Source organism: Syngnathus typhle, unplaced genomic scaffold (assembly GCF_033458585.1).
Source record: "Syngnathus typhle isolate RoL2023-S1 ecotype Sweden unplaced genomic scaffold, RoL_Styp_1.0 HiC_scaffold_42, whole genome shotgun sequence".
NCBI lineage: Eukaryota > Metazoa > Chordata > Actinopteri > Syngnathiformes > Syngnathidae > Syngnathus > Syngnathus typhle.
The window spans coordinates 107,648-126,486 of NW_026871948.1; the positions used below are offsets into that span (position 1 = coordinate 107,648).

At 40.1% G+C, this 18,839-nt stretch overlaps 1 protein-coding gene across 2 annotated transcripts in view; it reads right to left on the minus strand.

Moving 5' to 3' along the window:
• The window catches only part of LOC133147314 (adenosine deaminase domain-containing protein 1-like), a 36,297-nt gene extending 24,628 nt beyond the window's left edge, over positions 1–11,669 (minus strand). The window contains exons 1-2 of one of the 2 annotated variants that reach the window (XM_061271308.1): positions 11,582–11,669; positions 8,307–8,391 (exon numbers count right to left, since the gene is read on the minus strand). The gene's annotated coding sequence lies outside the window, so the exon portion shown is untranslated. The remainder of the gene's footprint in view (positions 1–8,306; positions 8,392–11,581) is intronic. The other variant, XM_061271309.1, reaches the window with a different exon arrangement.
• Between the last annotated feature and the right edge of the window lie 7,170 nt (positions 11,670–18,839).

Genomic DNA, 18,839 nt, shown 5'->3' on the forward strand with positions numbered 1-18,839 from the left:
ACATAATTGAACAATAATCTTAAATTAAAAGGAAAAAAAATCTTGTTTCTACAAATCGATTATTTTTTGAGTCATATTTATAAATTTGGTGAGCTTTAACTGTGATTTTATGAAAAAACAATACACATTTTACAGAATAAATTCTGAACTTTACAAGAATGAGGTCAGAATTATACAAAAAAAAGCTTGGAAATTAAGTAATAATCTTCAGGGGAAAAAAAGTTGTAATTACGACAATACAAGTTTGCCAGGACAAAGACACAATTTTAGGAAAGTAGTCATTTCACGAGCGCTGGGGCTAGAATTTTGTTTCAACTCTGTGAGAATGAATGATGTTATGACAATAAATTTGCACTTTTGTGAGAACCAAGTTTTATGTTTGAGTAAACTTGTACTTCCATTTGCACAAATGAAATCAAAATCTTATAGAATAGTCATAATCTTCCGACAATAAAGTAAGAATTTTATGAAACTGGTCATATTGTTAAGAATGAAATCATAATTTTACAATAAAGTTATAATTTTATAAGAAAAACTTTTATCATGAATAAAGTTTTCATTACAAGGTTAAAGTACTAGTTTAATGAAATAATTCATATATTTAGGTGCATAATGTCATAGTTTTATGCAAATAAAAGTGAATTTTGCAACAATCAAAATATAATTTTGAGATAGTTCCGTGAGTGTTCAATTTTGCGAGAATATGAAGTTGGAAGTCTTAGTTTTAACACATTTAATTTGTAATGTAAAAAAAATCAATTTACAAAAATAAAGTTGCAATTTTGTGACTCTTAATTTTAACACAATTCTTTTTCAAGAAATTCATCTTTAATAAAAAAAAAAAAATGTAATTTACAAAACTGTTCCACATGCTTGTCCATATTACCGCAACAAACTCACAAAGTCAATCGTAAATGGTTTGACCTGATTTAAGTTGACCGATGCTCATCCGTCCACATTGGCACGCAGTCTATTTGCAAAGTACATGATCGTATTTTTCAAGTCGTACGATCCATCGCGAGCCGACAGTGGCGGCATTAAGTGCATCACGGAGCTTCGCTAATGCAGTTGAAAAGCAGATGAATCTCATTTGAAAATGTCTGCGCTGCATTAGCCGCAGTGCTCACCACGACAAGCATGCTGACTTCCACGTTATGCCAGCAAGTCCACCAAAAAGGACAAGAAAAATAAAACCAAGTGAACTTTCACTGTTATTCTGTCATTGTACTCCTTCCAAATTTCTCAGTCAATTTGCGATGAAAAAACAAATCCAAACAGTCATTCTGGAAATATATTATCATGTTCCCCAAATTCCTGCATTTTCTTGTCATTTCACATGACAGCATTTCCAAACAAATGTAGACATTTTACAAAACTTATCACAAACTTAAAATCATAACTATTTGAAATACCTAGAAAATTCTCACATTGGAAGAAAAGAAAACCCAAATGGAAGATTTTACATCTTCCCCGCCTTCTTCTATTCTGAACCATTCCAACTTCAAGTTGCACATTTCAACAGTTCAATTAATTACAAAGCATTTCACTTCAGCGTCAGCTCTTCAGACATCACACGCAATAGCTACAGAAATTGCATTCTCTACTTGACGTATTGACTCTTTTTTTTCTCTCTCTCTCTTTGGTTTCACATTCGGCCATCAGAGTGACACTTTGACAGAGAGCCACGTCGTTGTTATTACCCTCACGGCGACTGTCCATACATCACGTCCCCGCCGTAACATCCACTTTAATTGAAGTGTCTTCTTCTTCTGGCCAAAGTGAATGGCGTCAAATCCACTTTGACAGACGTTACAAATGACGCCAGTGCCACACAAAATTCCGACAGGGGCCAAATTGTTTCTTATTAATCTTATCCTATCAGGGGCCATTTTGCTGTTAATTTAAAGGGCACCGTATATCATGCATCCAGAAAGTATCCCATCGTGAAAACATGGGAATTATTATCATTACAATTACAAAATCTTAAAATGTACGTCGGTGAATCAAGATGTCATTAGTGCATATATCCTATCGTGAAACACTTTTGTTCTTATAGGTTTGGTGCTGCTATTTTGGTTAGCAACGGCATTTCAACGGAATCAAACTATTTTATGACACTTACTACTTCGCATTAATCAGTATTACAACTAGTATTGTAGTGTACATATAACTTATAAATTTCAAAAGCACTCATTTCCACCAAAAAGCACAGAAATGTACATCATGAGTGTGTGCGCCATTTATCCCTACACAACTCTACACACACATGAGCGTGTGTAATAAATATCCCTACACAACTCTACACAAACACACAGTGGCCATGTGCCATCTCCACACAGTAATAAGAGTATGATTTACTATGAAAATGATGGCGCGTGAGCATGTTTGGAGCCTAATGTTGTTTTTAAACTTATCACATCAATCACGTCAATTCATGAGGAAGAGGAAGAGGCGGGGGGATGTCCCTGCCTCCTTCCCTCCCCCCACGAGAATGAGCTCATCCTTCCACAGCAGACGCGCCGGCCTGGCGCTGGCGCTGGCTTCCCGTCTCGACGCGAGACAACAACAACAACGCTGCTCTTCCTCTTGACGAGCCTCCGAGGTACGCTTGATGTCAACACCGACGCCTCCTCCCCAGCATCCTCTCACATCTGCCATGCCAAATCGATGCTTTTGATGGGCTTGTTCTTTCACATCAAATTCAGACAAACGTGGCTGTCACCTCCTGTGTTGGAACACGATTTTTCTACTTAGAAGACACAGTCTACATTTTTTTAAATGGATGAGCAGTTATGTATTACATTAGCTTCCAATAAAAAAGCCATCTGGGACAGTGACTGAACTGATATGATGAAATGATTTGGGGATTCATCCGAGTATCATGCATTCAAAGGGACAATACAAAGAAAGCATCATGTTTTTTTTTTTTATCAAGATAAGAAACAGGGATTGGGCATCTTAAGCTATGATGGGGGCCACAAATTTTCATCTGTGCTACTTCACGACACTTCCGAACAAACGTATATGACAAAAATGGCATTTTAAATATAGACAAAATATGCACTGGCCCGCATATAGCAATAATTTGCATGGAATGTAGGCTCCTTTAAATGCAATTGGAAAATTGAAGGTTTGTTTTTGTAGACCTTAGAATTTTTCAAGAAAACAGGGTTGGTTCCTGCCCCCATGAATAACCCCCTGTCAAAAAATGCAAGTCGGTCAATCTAAGTAAGTGCCAAACCAGTACTAGTGATTCACTTCAACCGAGAAAACCTGTTCATAATTTTCCCTCTCATTTTTTTTTCTTGGGGATATCTGGGGTGGGGCATTACTAAAAAGTGTTCAACAGCCTAAAACTGCAAATTTGATTGAATCAGCCTCCTCCAAATCCAGCTTTCCGAGTTCACTCTCACCCGGCGCAAAGAGGAAAAAGTTGATGAGCTCATGCCATGAGCACTTAAGCGGCTCAGGTAGGAATGCGCTTCATTCGTCAACATCAGACACAAGTGCGCATCCATTAAGACGTGAAGACAAGTCCCCACTTAAGTGTTGCGTCCCCTTGCCAGAATATTACAAGAAGCCCATTTGTTTTCTCTCTGACACGTGATTGACTTTCATGTAAACGGGGAAAGGGACACTTGAATGATTCATAGCTTTGCTACAATGTTGAGTTAACGAGGATTTTTATCTTCCTGCTGGAAGTCAAACGAGACGTCAACAAATAAGGACGTTGGTTCCAAATTTTGCCACAAGCGCATCATCAATTATGAAAGGACCCAACTGAGTTCAACAAAAAATCTAATCGGAATAAAATTTAGTAGTGGGTTAGTTTCTGTGCAATTATTTTTTTGAAGCAAATATTGGATTTAAATATATTTGGTGCAGTTGTTATTATTCGAAATAATTTAAGTCCATCCATTTTCCGATCCTTTTATCAGGGTCGCCGGCATGCATCCCAGATGTTTTAGCGCGGTAAGTGGCGAACACCTTGAAGTCATTCGGTGTCTTACCTGAACTTTCGTTCATTGAAGGCGTTCATATTTTGGATGAACGTAGCACGTTTTTGCTTGGTGAACATTTTTGTGAACGTCAACTTGTCGGCGTCAAAAAGTAGAACATGGAAATCCCCTTTTTCCGACATTTTCCCACTTCTCATATCCTCGCTCACTATCGACCATTAAAGTTGTTCACTTTATCATTCTTAATAGCTCCCCCTCCCCCCAACATTTTCATGTACTGGGGCTTTCCTCCCCCTCTGCCTGTAATTCATCATCCTTTATAGAGACTAATAGGTTGCTCGTGACGCCGGGGAGTATCCGCCCCCCAGTTTTTCTTCGCAAAACTCAGCGAATTCTTGTGAGAGCCTCTTCAGGGGGGAGAAAAGTGCTGCATCAAATCCCATTAGTCCAAATTATTTGCTCTAATGATACATATGGCGGCTCGGTGAGGCACTGGTTAGCATGTCCGCCTCAGGAGGGTGCGGGTTCGATTCCACCTCCCTGCGTGGAGTTTGCATGTTCTCCCCGTGCCCGCGTGGGTTTTCTCCAGGCACTCCGGTTTCCTACCACATCCCAAAAACATGCTTGGTAGGACAATTGAGCATTCCAAATTGGTGTGAGTGCGCATAGTTGTTTGTCTGTGTGTGCCCTGCGATTGGTTGGCAACCAGTTCAGGGTGTCCCCCGCCTAGTGCCCCCGATGACTGCTGGGATAGGCTCCAGCATGCCCGCGACCCCCGTGGGGACAAGCGGTATTGAAGATGGATGGATGGATGTTTCAGTCATAAAACAAAACCAAAAAAAATCAAAACAAAAGGTCTAGTCAACTTATGTCATCAATATTAAAACTAGGGTTAGGGTTTCAAACTAGGGTTAGGGTTTCAAACTAGGGTTAGCATAAAGGTGCAGCGTAATAAATATGGATTAACAGGGGAGAAAAGAAAAAAGGCCTGAAGCAGGGTTGTATTTCCTCAAGTCTTTAATACAACAGCGATTACAAATGAGGAATTATTAGGTGAATTAAAATGGCCATGCTAACGTCATTTAGACGTGGGAAGAAGATCCTCAAGTGCTCTCTCCGCTCACTAAACGCTTAATAGGATTTACTAGCAAGCATAATAACGCTTGATTAACCGGCCGCCGTCTTTTGATTTTTGTTAGCGCCAAGCAATAATACTGTATTATTATTATCACGCTCATGAAGGTGAGAAATGTTTTCATTTTCACACTGAATAAAGTAGCACATTTAGTTTTCGCACAAAGTATATTGCGATTAAGTAAGTTACAACTGCAGTATTTGTGTGTGCCCATATTTATGTTTCTTGGAGTTTTGGTTGGTTCCACCCAGTCTGCCACAATTCTTGCCGTCAAAATTCTCCGTAATAGTGAATTCCTATTGTGAAACTATCGCTGCATATTATGACTTTGGGGCAATGCTGCAAATACTAATGTGTTGAAACTGTACTGTACTGACAAATGATTTTATTTTTCATCGCTCTGTAGTTTTGTGGCAGTTATCATATCCACATTAAAAGAGGCCATTGTGTAAATGATTCGCCACAGCAAAAAATATATAAATAAATAAAAAAAACAGCCTCATCCCCAGGGAACCTTCCTTCCTATCTGTTGCAGGGGCCTCCGCGGTAACGTTATACACTCATCATATTGGCCGCATTGATGTTAGGCCAAATGTCCCCTAAGAACAGTTATGTTAGGCTGGGGGGCAGCCAGGCGTGAAAGTGACCAATCATCTGCTTTGAAATGTTAGAGACCCCAGGAAGGGACAGCGAGGCGTTTAATAACCTCCCAATCCAATTAATTTGATTGTGTGGTGGCAATATTTTTTTATATTACGTTAATAAACTCAGGAAGAGAAGTGATTGCATCAAGCAAACACCGAATGTGGAACGCAACGTCGCTCATACTAAACAAAAGGTGATCCTAATCATTTAATTATGCGTTAATTGAATGAATTCTAATCCTGCATCTTTTTTTAAAGTGAACTCTACTCACAGCATGTGTTTGGTCTCTGTGGTTCAGCAGGCTGCTGTTTTGGTTAGCAAAGGAGTTCAAATGGGCTCGGCAATGAACTCTTTGAGATAATTTTGCCGTTTGTCTTTCTGATGGAAAGAAAAAATGAGGCGTGTGCTGGAGGCAGGCGTTTATTTGCCTTAAGTGTAATTTTATCTAATACATGTCGAATTGTTATTGAGTTAGTTGAGCCAGGTCAGTTAAAGGACACATTCAACAAAATCATTAGACGTGAATAGATTAGGGGGAGAGTTAATGGGCAACTATTTCCTCATTGACGTGCTGGCTCTATCTTTAGAATGAAGCTTGTGAATGACCCGGTCCACACGCCCTTCACCCAGCGCAAGCGTGCGACATATGTGGGTGGGGGTGTCTCCAAAGACCCCTGCATAGCAAGATGGGAGCGCGGTAACCCGATCAAGCACCCCTCACCCTAAACTTAAAATACCAGCACAGATCAATAAGTGCAGCATGTTGTTTGATGTACCAAGGGAGGAGAACGTACAATGTTCCCGGTCCAGCCAGCCGCACACATCAATGCCATCATGGCAGCCATAAATAATATCACTACGCATGAATCTGCAACAATTTGTTTTAGAGAATCTAGTCCTAATTTTTTTGAAAATACCTATATAAAAGTATTTATTTATGCTTTGATTTAATCTGAATTCTTTAAATCTTATTGAAGTGAATAATTATTAATATATCTTTAAATTTTTAATTTGGATGATTTCTGTTCTGAAATTTTAATTATTTTTCAAAATGTGTTTTTACCTAAAATTATTAAATTCAACTAAATGTGGTGTATATAAAGCAAGCAAAGGAGAGCAAGCATGAGAGCCTTTTTTTTTTTAGGGTGTGGTGTTGAACGTATGCTTTTAAGGGGTGTGGCCTAGCGTAATGGCTAAAAGTCTCTCCTTGCCCAAATACCAGGGCAGTACAGTACCTTAATTCCTCTGTTTCTTTTTTAGTTTTTTTTTTTTTTTTTTCACTTGAGCAGCAACATATCTCAAGTTTGTTCATAAGGAAATAAAAAAAACAACAACCAGGTAGTAGCGGATAATTTGTCAATAAAAACTTTTAAGATGGAACACCAGCAAGTCAAGGTACCACTGTGTGTATAAATTATGAGGTTTGTTACTTGTCCTCGCTTAATACTCACAGTCCCTAATAAAATGAATTCTATATTAACGCCTCCCAGATGAGAAAAATGCAAATAATTTAATAAGCGTCCTGTCTGCCTTGTTTTAATAAAACAATAAGTGAGTAACACTATTAGTCATTTTGTTGGCTTGTTTTTAAATAAATCAAAATAAAACTTTTTTTTTTTTCTGTCCCGGCGTAATTAAAAGCCGGCCCGCAGCCCCGAGGCCGTGCTTCTGCTCGGCAAAGATGAAAAACAGATCCTGCCTCATCAGCAGCCAGAAGCAAGCCGGAGAAAGCCAAGCACCTGAGTGGAATAATGCATTGTGGGGAAACAGCTTTCCACTCTTTTAAAAGAAGAGCGGAGGCACGTGGATGGCACGTTGATGTCTCCCTCCATCGGACTCAACGCAAGTTGGCAATCTCGGTGATGAATTGAGGAATTTTCATGTCATGTAGGGTGTTGACTTAAGGGGGGAGGGCGAGTTAGGGGAGATGCCTGGAGGCAGTGGGGGTCAAGTTTAGCTACTTTTGGGGCAGATGGTGTTAAGAGTTCAGTCTGTCACTCGGGAAGAACAGACAACGAAGAGGAGAAAGACACTTTACGCCTTTTATTGACCTGTGTGCGTCTCAATATTGACTTGACTTAGCCCCCAAATCATTCCCACAACCTCCTCCAAAAGCAGACACTTAAGGTCAGCAAAAGACTCCTTAAATAGCACTTATTCACCGCTCACTTTAATATTGATGAACATAAGCTCAAATCATTGATTTTTTTTTCAAAATTGAGATTAAGGTGACTTCTATAGTTTAATATTGATGAACATAAGCTCAAATCAGTGTTTTTTTTTTTTTTTTTTTTAGATGAAGGTGACTTGTAGTTTTTTCATTTTTTAAAGAGCTACTGGGTTAAAAAAATCGCCATTGGCTGAATGGATGGACAGGGATGGACGGGCGAACGGAAAGACAGACTGATAGACAGCTCTGCTGTGGAGTGACAGTATACATACACAATATACATTTTCATCGATTTTTTTTTTTGTCAGTGAATGAATCAAACCTGACCTGAAGAGAATGTCAAGTGCAGAATGTGAGTATTTTTTCTGCCTTGAAAAACATGTTGGCTGGAACTCACCTTAGATTTGGGTTACCGTACTCCATACGGATACTTTGCCGCACGTCCCCCACGGACCTCCACCAGCGAACCGCATCTCGTTGCCCTTGAGTGCGACACGAGACATCAGAACCAGAGCGTCTGCGCCATTGTTTAAATAATACAGAGGTGATGCTAAAGTTCAACAAGAATGCACCACTTGGATTTCCATCACAACTGGAGTAAAAACATAAAACATCTGCAAATGTATGGAAAGTCACGATTCGATTTGACATGTAGACAGGTATCGTATAGTTTTATATTTATATCGGAAAAAAAGAGCATATCTGAACGTATTTTTTCAAGGTAAAGGATGCCTGTGATAATCAAGCTAATAATGTCAAAAGGATCCAAACAATGTGAGATGTGTCTCTTATGCATTTGTGATGCAAGCAGGACAGCCAGCTGGGTGTAATCTTATTGGAAAATATGGCCCAGTTACGGCCTTGAAGCAGCGGAATTTACCTCCGTAATCAAGCGTGCATTACGTGGCGCTCTTATTGCACAACGATCCATGCAGGACTCATTATGCGCAGCGTCTCTCTCTGCAGGTGACACTAAATTGTCTTGGCCGGCAACAATTACGACAACATTAGCTGACGGAAAACAGCGGGGGTCAAATAGCAATCTCCGAAGCTCGGTGTAAACATCGGCAGATATCGACAAGGATACGGCCAGGTGCGCCATTGTGTGTAACCGGGGCTTAATGGTGGAAGGCAAAAGCGACCAGCATGGCCAGCCGGAGCCTCTTTCATCTTCACTCAGCACAGCATGAACAGTGTGTCTGCATAATAACTGCTATGATTGAGCCTTTTCTCATGGATTACAATCTGACACCTTCAAATGGAGGACAACATTATAATTTAATTTATCATTTAATTTATTATAATGGTCTGTGGCTAAAGTTTTGACTGATGTCCATCATTAATTTCTTCATCGTTGTACATCAAAAGGCACATTTTAAATTTCCTCCAAATTTTATGATTTTTTTCAGTGTTTTTCTTTCATTTTAAAAAATCACAACATTTTGTAGTGTTTCCCCCCCCTGATAATTAAAAACTCCGCTTGAGTTTTTTTTAATGACTGTTTTTATATAAAGAGCATTTTTTTTTACATTTTAATAAACTCACAATATTCAAGTTCTTGTTTTAATGACCTTCCTGATGAAACGAAGTTAATGATTTTTTATTTTTCTGCTTATATGTTTTAATTGAAATCATCATTTCATTTGTATATTTGTGAGATTTAATTTCCATGAGATATTTTTATTTCCTAATATTTCATTTAATATTTCATGTTCATTTCCTGTGTTATCTGCCAACACACACGTTACACTTTTGACAGGAAACGGTACGCGTAATGCAAGTCAAGGTGTTTAACTTCGATCAGAATGTGGATCGATATACAAATCGCAAAAATCCTTCTTCTTCCACGAACCAGTAAGTGGCCTGTGCCAAAACGACTAACTTCCAGCGAGGTATGAAAACATGCCAAGTGGCCCACGGGTGTTGGTGTTGCATGAATCTTTTGGATTGGAGGCAGTTGAAAGGCTCGCCAGCGAGGCTTGAAGAATATGAATGATGGCACTTAGTGAGAAACGAGCGTCCACAGACCATTACGCGCCGTCCGTCACGCTCCAGATCGCCCAGATTAGCGCATGTCATAAAGTCAAACAGCGCCGTCCTCCCTGCGGCCCCTATCTGCTCCCCGGCTGCAGGAGATTCTGCCGGCGGCCGGACCGACCGGGGCCTCCGCCGTCCCCCATGGGGGCGCTTCCTCCCGACGCTTTTGTTTTCGCCGTTTTATCGGGATTGTTCACAAAAGCCAATCTGCACCGGATCGCTAAAGTGTCGCGGCAGACTAAACGGATGTCTGTACGTGTCGTAAACATGTCATAACAATCCGGTAAAAGTGGCAATATGTGGCAGTTTGAAAAAGCTTTCTAAGATGGTGGGAGTATTATTATTGTTGTTTTTTGTCCATGTACGTATATATATTTTTTTAAAAAAAACTTTAAATTATGTTTTTCCGTAAAAAGTTTTTTTTTCTTTTTAGTTTTCTCAATAATTTGCATTTTAATATTTCATCAACTCCAGATTAAGTGCATTTGCGATATTATTATTTCCACTATGTATACTTTTTGTGACATTTTACTTTAATAGTGTGTTTTGAGATTATTCTGAAGTCAAATATGTGCTTTGGCTCACGAAAGATTAGGCAACAGCGCATTAGGCTCAAAGTGGGCGTGCCCGGACAGTGTGGCGACAAAACGCTTTCAAGGGAGGTGGGAGACGCTATCCAGACGCCCTTCAAAGTTCATTCCATGAGTCAGTGCGTCGATCAGCGCTCACGAGCGAGAAAAGAGTGGTGGGTGTGTATGCCAAGTTCTCAAGATGTGATCCTCAGGCTTCAGACAATGGCGGATGGGAATGCGTCAATATAAGCAAGAGGCGCTCGGCGTGCACAGACACGTTCACCACAAACTCACGATCTCGCCAATGGTTTTCACCAGTCGGCCATTCTACCATGACGGCAGTACGTCCAAATGAAATACCAGCAAAACACACACAAAAAATGGATGCTGTACTTGTTTTTGGTTTAGTTATTTTATTGCTGCTGACGTATAACAATGAAATATGTTTTGGTTGTTTTCCGAGAAGAAAAAAGTTTTGAAAATGTTAAGAGCTGTGTTTTTTTTTAAATACATTTTGCATTTTGTAGTTTTTATGCTTCTGTATTAGTTTTTACGAAAGAAAACCATAAAATTGGGGCATGAATAATTTTGTATTGTTTTGTGGACAAAAAGGAGATACGTGCATTGTGTTTATGATATTTATTCAATGTAAATAAAATTACTTAGATTTATTGGATTAATTCTATTGTGTTTCTGGTATTATTTTAAAGACCTCTCAACTTTTAGTGATAAAACTGATAAAGTTGAAAAAAAAAACTTGACAAATTGTACTAAATCAAGTTTGAAGGCTATTGCAAAAACAATTGAGCCGCTGCTATAATGATTTCATGCACTCTTTCATCCAATAAAATCCAATCCAGATATATGCATTTTACTTTTTGTTCTTTTACTTTGAGCCAGTGATTCATATTTGGAAATACGCATGCACTTGTGTGACACCTGTTTTGCTCTAAACATTATAAGCACCGACAGACTACTTTTAATCTGCCACATAAATGTACTTTTTTTTAAGTGCCCTATCCTGTTTCTGGCCCATCAGCGGTGGGGACTTTGATGCCTTTACCTCCTGTCGGTAGCCATCGAACATCCTAATCCCGATCCTGGCACTTTTACGGAGGAACCATCCAACCTATAAGAAAACAAAGGTTACAGTAGCTCAGCCTGCGGCAGATCTCATTTCACACCAACAACAACAAGCCCTGACTGGCAACTTTATCTACTTGGCTTTTTTGTAAATGGAGGGTTGCGTGACGGGGCAGCTGACAGAGTGGAGAGGCCTGGCAGGTCCGTTTGTCGTGTTTTGTGTTAGCCGCCCGTCGCCCGCGCCACTCACATCTCGTCACCGGCAAACGGATTGACCTCGCTTTGTAACCCGAGAGCCAGACAGCAAAAGAGTGAGCGAGCGCTGCATTGGAATTTGGAAAAACTTTCATCTCGCCAGTCAAAACCTTTCAAACGGCTCCACGTCTTTGTCACGTCGCACTTCACGGCCCAGAAACGTAAACACGGAGGGGGAAAAGAAAATAAAGGAAGCCGGGACGACTTAATTATAAGACGAGCGTGGACGTCCATCACGCTCAAGTGCAGTCCAGACAATTGTGGGGGAGTATCTCATGAATGGGACTGAAGGATACTTGCATTATCGACTTTATTCACTTTAAACTAATTGTCATTGGTTCTTGTGAAGGGAAAAAAAAGGAAGGGAAAAAACCCGAACTTTTTACATTTCAAGGACATTAAACATTATTGTTTAAATATATTTTTTGTGGACAGTTTTATACTTTTTCGTTCCACCTTTTGTTTATTTGGCTGCAATTCCACTATCAAACACTAGATGGTGGCACATTATTTTATATATATGTATGATCAGAATCAGAATCAGCTTTATTGGCTAAGTTTGTGCATGCCAAACGAGGAATTTGACTTCGGTTGATCTCAGCCTCTGACGTGCTACCCAGCGTGTCATATGTGATATCTTGCTGTTTTCTTTGCCAAAGCTTTTTGACTACATTGACATGAAGAGTTGGATGCAGTGGAAGCACATTTCATCTGCTGTTGATAAGCGTGACATTTGTGAGCAGACGAGAGTGGAAGTGGATTCTATCAACGTGTTTAATAACGGCAGCAGAAATGAAAAGATCCTGAAGGTACCTTCGCCTCCTCAATGGCTATCTGGAGGAAGAAACAAGATTGCAATGTCATTTATAGCGGGCCCGCAGGCTCGCGGGGAAAGAGGAGCTCTCTGAAGCTAACAAGTAGGAAATAAAGGAATTTCTCCTCTTAATCGTTGGCGGCTTGAGGCGGAAAGAACTGGAAAGTCCAAGTCGGACGGCGTGGTCACTCTTTGGATAACTTCATCAGTCGCGGCCGACGCAATCAGACGTTGCCCTCTGGGAGGCAGCGCGGGCGCAGAGAAACGTTCATTTTGGCGAGGAGTGCCTCCCTTTTGTAATTAAGAGAACCCGAACCAACGTTAGCCCGGGAGTGGAACGTCTGGAAACAAATAAAAGCCTAATGAAGAAATGATTGCTCTCATCGACAAAGAGTAAAAGAGGAAAGAAGGTGCTCCGAAGCAACGCTAACAAACTCCACCGAGTAAAATGCTGTATTTCGTCAAACCGTGGCCCACTACGGCCGGGTTCTACACGATTGTCACGATTCTGCCCTTTTCCCGACCACAGATGTTAAAAACCAGACTCTCAAATCTCATGTCTTATAAAAGCCGGTCCTGTAAAGATGATCCTCTGAGGTCTGTTTGGAGTAGATTTGTCCGGATAATAGCGTCAAGCCAGGTTGACAATTTTAAATATTAATCATAAAAGTAGGTCTATACATTGACATAGATGCTGCAAGACATTTTTTTGTGTGGCCCGGTACCAAATGGCCCACAAACTGACGGCAGCGAACCCCTGGCTTAAAGGCCTTTAACACCGTAGAATTTATGTTAGTTTGGTGAGCCCATCTATGGGATTTTTCATTGGGTGTTAGCACAAAGCTAGCAATCATTCATGAGTGGTTTGGCTCAATTCACATGTAATTCAGTTTGTATTATCTTCAGATTTGCAGTAAATTTCAAGTGGCAATATGTTTTGAAAGATCAGCATTTGTCCTGTATTGATGTTTTTTTTTTTTCTTCCAAAGTTCCCCCTCAGTTTATTGAATAGGTAATACTTTTGTAGCTGGGGGCTTATCTTTATTTTCAAATTAGCACCATGTGCAAAAACATTACCGTTGTGAATCAGGATGCAATTCAGCTACTCATACAAAACAGTAAACTCTTCACATCTTCACAGTCTCTCACATTGTCTTCTCATTCACAACTTCTGTTTCTCTACTGGAGTTCATTTGTCAAAAGTTTCAGGAAGAACTAATTTTCCCCTGCTACTTCTTAGCCCAAAATGTGACATTGTCTTAAAATCAATTTCATAGAGATGATTGCCTAAGAGTATGATTTTGTTTCCAAAACTATTGATTTTGGCCATTATAAACATATTCAAGAGGAGACGTCAATTACTCGTGTGGCCCCATAAAGTACAACTAGACTATTGTAATAGAGCTGGCTGTAGAATAAGCACGGAGTAAAAAGATTTATCTCCCAGTTCCGACTGTTTGATTGAGTAATGCACGCGGAGCACATAAACACCTCCGGCGCTCTCTCTGACAACTAATGTTATCGATGGTCGTCCATGGAAAATCATGCATTGTGCAGCTAAAAGGCCCTAAATCTCATCCGCAATTGATTACGGGCATCTGACTCTGTGTACATTAATTCAGTTTGGGGCCATTAAAAGAAGAATGCTTGGCCTCGCAAATGGCAAACGATGACTGTCAACGGCATGATGAATGGCAGCTTATTATATTCCCTCTCATTATGATTAATAACATAGGAAGGGATGCTCCGTTCTTGTCAGGGTGGAAAATGTAATTAGCCGCCTTGGCCGGCGCTGCAGCCAGGCCGCCTCTCGGCCCTGAAACAAAAACACACACAATTCGGATCTAACGCCATTCTAGTATTCTAGTTCCAACTTCCTGTTCCTGTGTGTGCTGATGACCTCATTTATATATATATATACACACACACACACACACACACACACACACACACACACACACACACACACACACACACACACACACACACACACACACACACACGTATATGTTATTTATTTATTTATTTATTTATTTATTTATTTATTTATTTATTTATTTATTTATTTATTTATTTATTTATTTATTTATTTATTTATTTATTTATTTATTTATTTATTTATTAGTTGGGCATCGATTACATGTTTTTTTTCTCGATTAGTTGCATGGGCTACATACTTTTTGGGGGACAACTGTCCTGTAGATCCAGAAATCTCCCCAGCGCTGTACAATAAAAAAGGTTTATTTTCTTCTATTTTATTTTCTTGAATGGGTGACGCCCACAACAGGGTGAAGGTAAGCAAGCCGGGGCTAACTATGGGGTGAGGAGGGGGCAGCACTGTCGGGGTCAACGGCAGGGCATTCTCATGATTGCACCTGCAATCAGCACCTGTGAGACCGCTCTTGCGCTAAACATCAATTAATGCACAAATATCCTAGCGGGCTCCTGGCGGACTCACTACAGCTGCCTTATGATTATTAAATTATTAAATTACGACTGAGACGCGCTGATGGAACGTGAAGCAATTTATGCAGTCATCAGATTTTTTTCATTTTATGGCAGTTGCTTTCTTTTCATAAATCAGCTGTGGAATGTGCTTGTATAAGTAACCAAACATTTACATTTTATGTTTTGAACATTCGACTCGGCTTTGCTTATTTTGTCTCCTTGTTACTTGTTTTTATTAAACCAAGTATTGAAAAAAAAGTTTTTCCTTCATCATTTACTTATACATCGTGGGTTTCTTCCTTAATATCGACTGTTGTGCAGCTATTAATTCATAATAGCAATGTTAGTAGGTTCCATTGCACTTCACAATGCTAATGGCTCATTTGCGCCACTTTTTTGGGTGCATTGGTTGCCTGTGCCAGCATAGCGCAACCAAAGACCGCGCACATCCCTCTCGATGCGCGTCGGCGGACGGCGAACACAAACAAGCGATCAATTGTTGGCCGCCCGGCTTGGGGCCTCCTAATAGAGCGCATTCATCTGATGGAGCAGCACAAACGCCGGCGATACTTTAATTTGCGAGGCATTACGTTGAGTTAGAGCCGAACGTAGCCGCTCCACCTGGGGAGGGGGGGGGGGGGTAGTACTGGAGGAGAGTGAGACGCATTTGGCGGCGTTGTTAAAATAAAAAAAAACATGTGTTGTGTAGCGGGACTGCCGCCATGTAAATGATCCCACCCGCTGCAACTTTAATGGGCCGCCCAATGGATTTATGTGGGAATAGCCGGCGAGGATTATTGCATTGTATCATGGGGTAATTAGGGGGAAGCTTCGCCGTTTGTCCTTCGACCGCTCGCTCTGATTGGATGAAAAGGGGTGGGAGGGAGGTAGGGAGTTTAGTGTCTCTCTAATAATGATACACCCTCAGGCCTAATGATCTCGCGCTCTTCTTTTCTTTCTCGTTCTGCTTTTTATTCCTCCTCCTGATGACAATAATAAAGAGTTCATGGGGGGGGGGGGGTCTCATTTTTGCAGATTAACTTCACATACTCTACACTTCATTGTTATTTTTGTTATGTTTTGGACTCATGTTGTGTGTTTTGATGACTTTTTTCTCCATTTGACTCGCTTGTTTTTTGTGTGACTGCCATTCCTTTTTAGTCTGTCAGCCAATCAGCTTCTTTTTTACCCTCCCGAAGTTGTCTCTTCTTACTTCTTCCCATTGATGTTTTTAGTGCATTATTTCACTTTTAAAAAATAAGAATTAGAGTTTTATCAATTCATTTGATTCATTACATCATTACTTTGATTATTTTATGGGTGTGGACGATTTTAGTTTAGTAAGAGTTGTAAATTGATTTTAATGTTGAGCACAACATGTCTTATTCTTATCAGTCTTTAATTTTCTATAATACATTCCAATCAATAAAAGTATGGTTGTAATACAGTCAATTATAGTATATTGTCTCAAATTTCCCTGGGGATCAGTAATTGTAATACTGTATTTTTACATACAGCAAGACATTTTTCTGTAGTTGTTGTTTAAAATAAATACACACATACAAAAAAATAAAGTGCCTTACGGAAAAAGTCATTCAACCTTGCATGTTTTTGTATTTAATTGACTTATATTAATTATAACCGCTTCTATGATTATTTTTATTGGTCCAATGAATATCCAAAGAGCTGCTATAGTCTTGTGTATGCCGTAAAAAAAAACGAGACTTCCACTTGATCAGACAGATGTCCCCCTTACTCCCCCTTCTTCCTCCAGTCTTGCCTCGGGCCAGCCTGCTGCTCGCTGCCGGGTTTGGGCATCCCGAAGCCGGTGTTATTAAAGGTGGCCCCTTCGATGCCGGCGGAGGAAATTCAATTAGCGCTTTTGTAAACAAGACAAAAGCCAATGATACGGCCAATTACGCTGGGCCATGCACATGCGCAGTACACCCTCTCCGCCAATTCAAAAGCATTGCCAAAGACAGCCCAGCAGGTATTTGTGCGTGTGTCTTTCTAAACGCGCCCTAGTTAAACACTGTCCTGATTAAGGACCTTTTATTTTGTTGTAAAGATACTTGTAATCTGTATTTCCACTTTGCGCGTCCGTTAAAAATGCCAGATGAAAATAGCGAGGAGAGTAAATGAAAGAGAAACACTTATTAAACTAGAATTTTGCAATTTCTGGAGAAATTGCGTGTGAAGGCGAAATGTATGAATAACTTTTTCGGGGAATGCTGCCGAACGATGTTGAAACGTGTTGAATTACTTGAGAAATGTAGAATATTTGGAGAATTTGTGGTGAATTTCAAATTTGAAAGTTTGGAATTTTTGGTAAGTGGGAAGTTGTGGAATAGGTAGGCAAAAGATGAACAGTTGAAAGTTGGAATGGGTTGAATCGGTTGAAAAATGTAGAAATTAGAGTAGAAAAACGAAATTTTGGAGAATTTGGTTGAATTTCGAATTTGGAATTTTTGGTAAGTGGGAAGTTGTGGAATAGGTAGGCAAAAGATGTACAGTTGAAAGTTGGAACGAGTTGAATCAGTTAAAAAATGTAGAAGTTAGAGCAAATGTTGAATCCCCATAGAGAATGAATGGGAAAATAAAAAAAAGCAATTGCGCCAAAATCTTTCTAAATTTGGAACAAAAAAAAAAAACGGCCTCAGGAGGTTCACTTTTGGGGTAAAAATGTCGAAACGGGTTAAATCAGACAAAAAACGAAAAAGTTAGCGCAAATGTAGCTATTTGGGCCACTCAGTGTTGAAATAAGGTCACTTCCGGTTTGATTCGGGTCACTTCCGGTCTAGTTTGGGTCACTTCCGGTTTATTTGGGTCACTTCCGGTTTAAAACAGGTCACTTCCGGTTTAGCTGAGATCACTTCCGGTTTATTTGGGGTCATTTCCGGTCTAAATAGGTCACTTCCGGTTCATTTGGGGTCACTTCCGGTTTGATTTGGGGTCACTTCCGGTTTACCAGAGGTCACTTCCGGTCTATTTGGGGTCACTTCCGGTTTATTTGGGTCACTTCCGGTTTAATTTGGGTCACTTCCGGTTTAATTTGGGTCACTTCCGGTTCGTCTGAGGTCACTTCCGGTTTATTAGGGGTCATTTCCGGTCTAAAATGGTCACTTCCGGTACATTTGGGGTCACTTCCGGTTTGATTTGGGGTCACTTCCGGTTTACCTGAGGTCACCTCCGGTCTATTTGGGGTCACTTTCGGTTTGATTTGGGGCACTTCCGGTTCATTCTGGGTTCATTGGTGGCACTTCAGGGTCATCCAAGATGGCCGCCACACTGGAATTGGGGGTCAAGGGTTGAATTGTGTAAGCATAGTGGAAGTGGGGGTGAATGGGAGTGAATGTGGGAAGCATAGTGGAAGTGGGGGTGAATGGGAGTGAATGTGGTAAGCATAAGGTGAATAAGGGGAATAAATGTGGAACGGGTTGAATCGGTCGAAAAATGTAGAAATTAGAGTAGAAAAACGAAATTTTAGAGAATTTTGGTTGAATTTCAAATTTGAGAATTTGGAATTTTTGGTAAGTGGGAAGTTGTGGAATAGGTAGGCAAAAGATGAACAGTTGAAAGTTGGAACGGGTTGAATCGGTTGAAAAATGTAGAAATTAGAGTGGAATAACGGAATTTGAGAGAATTTTGGTTGAATTTCAAATTTGAAAATTTGGAACTTTTGGTAAGTGGGAAGTTGTGGAATAGGTAGGCAAAAGATGAA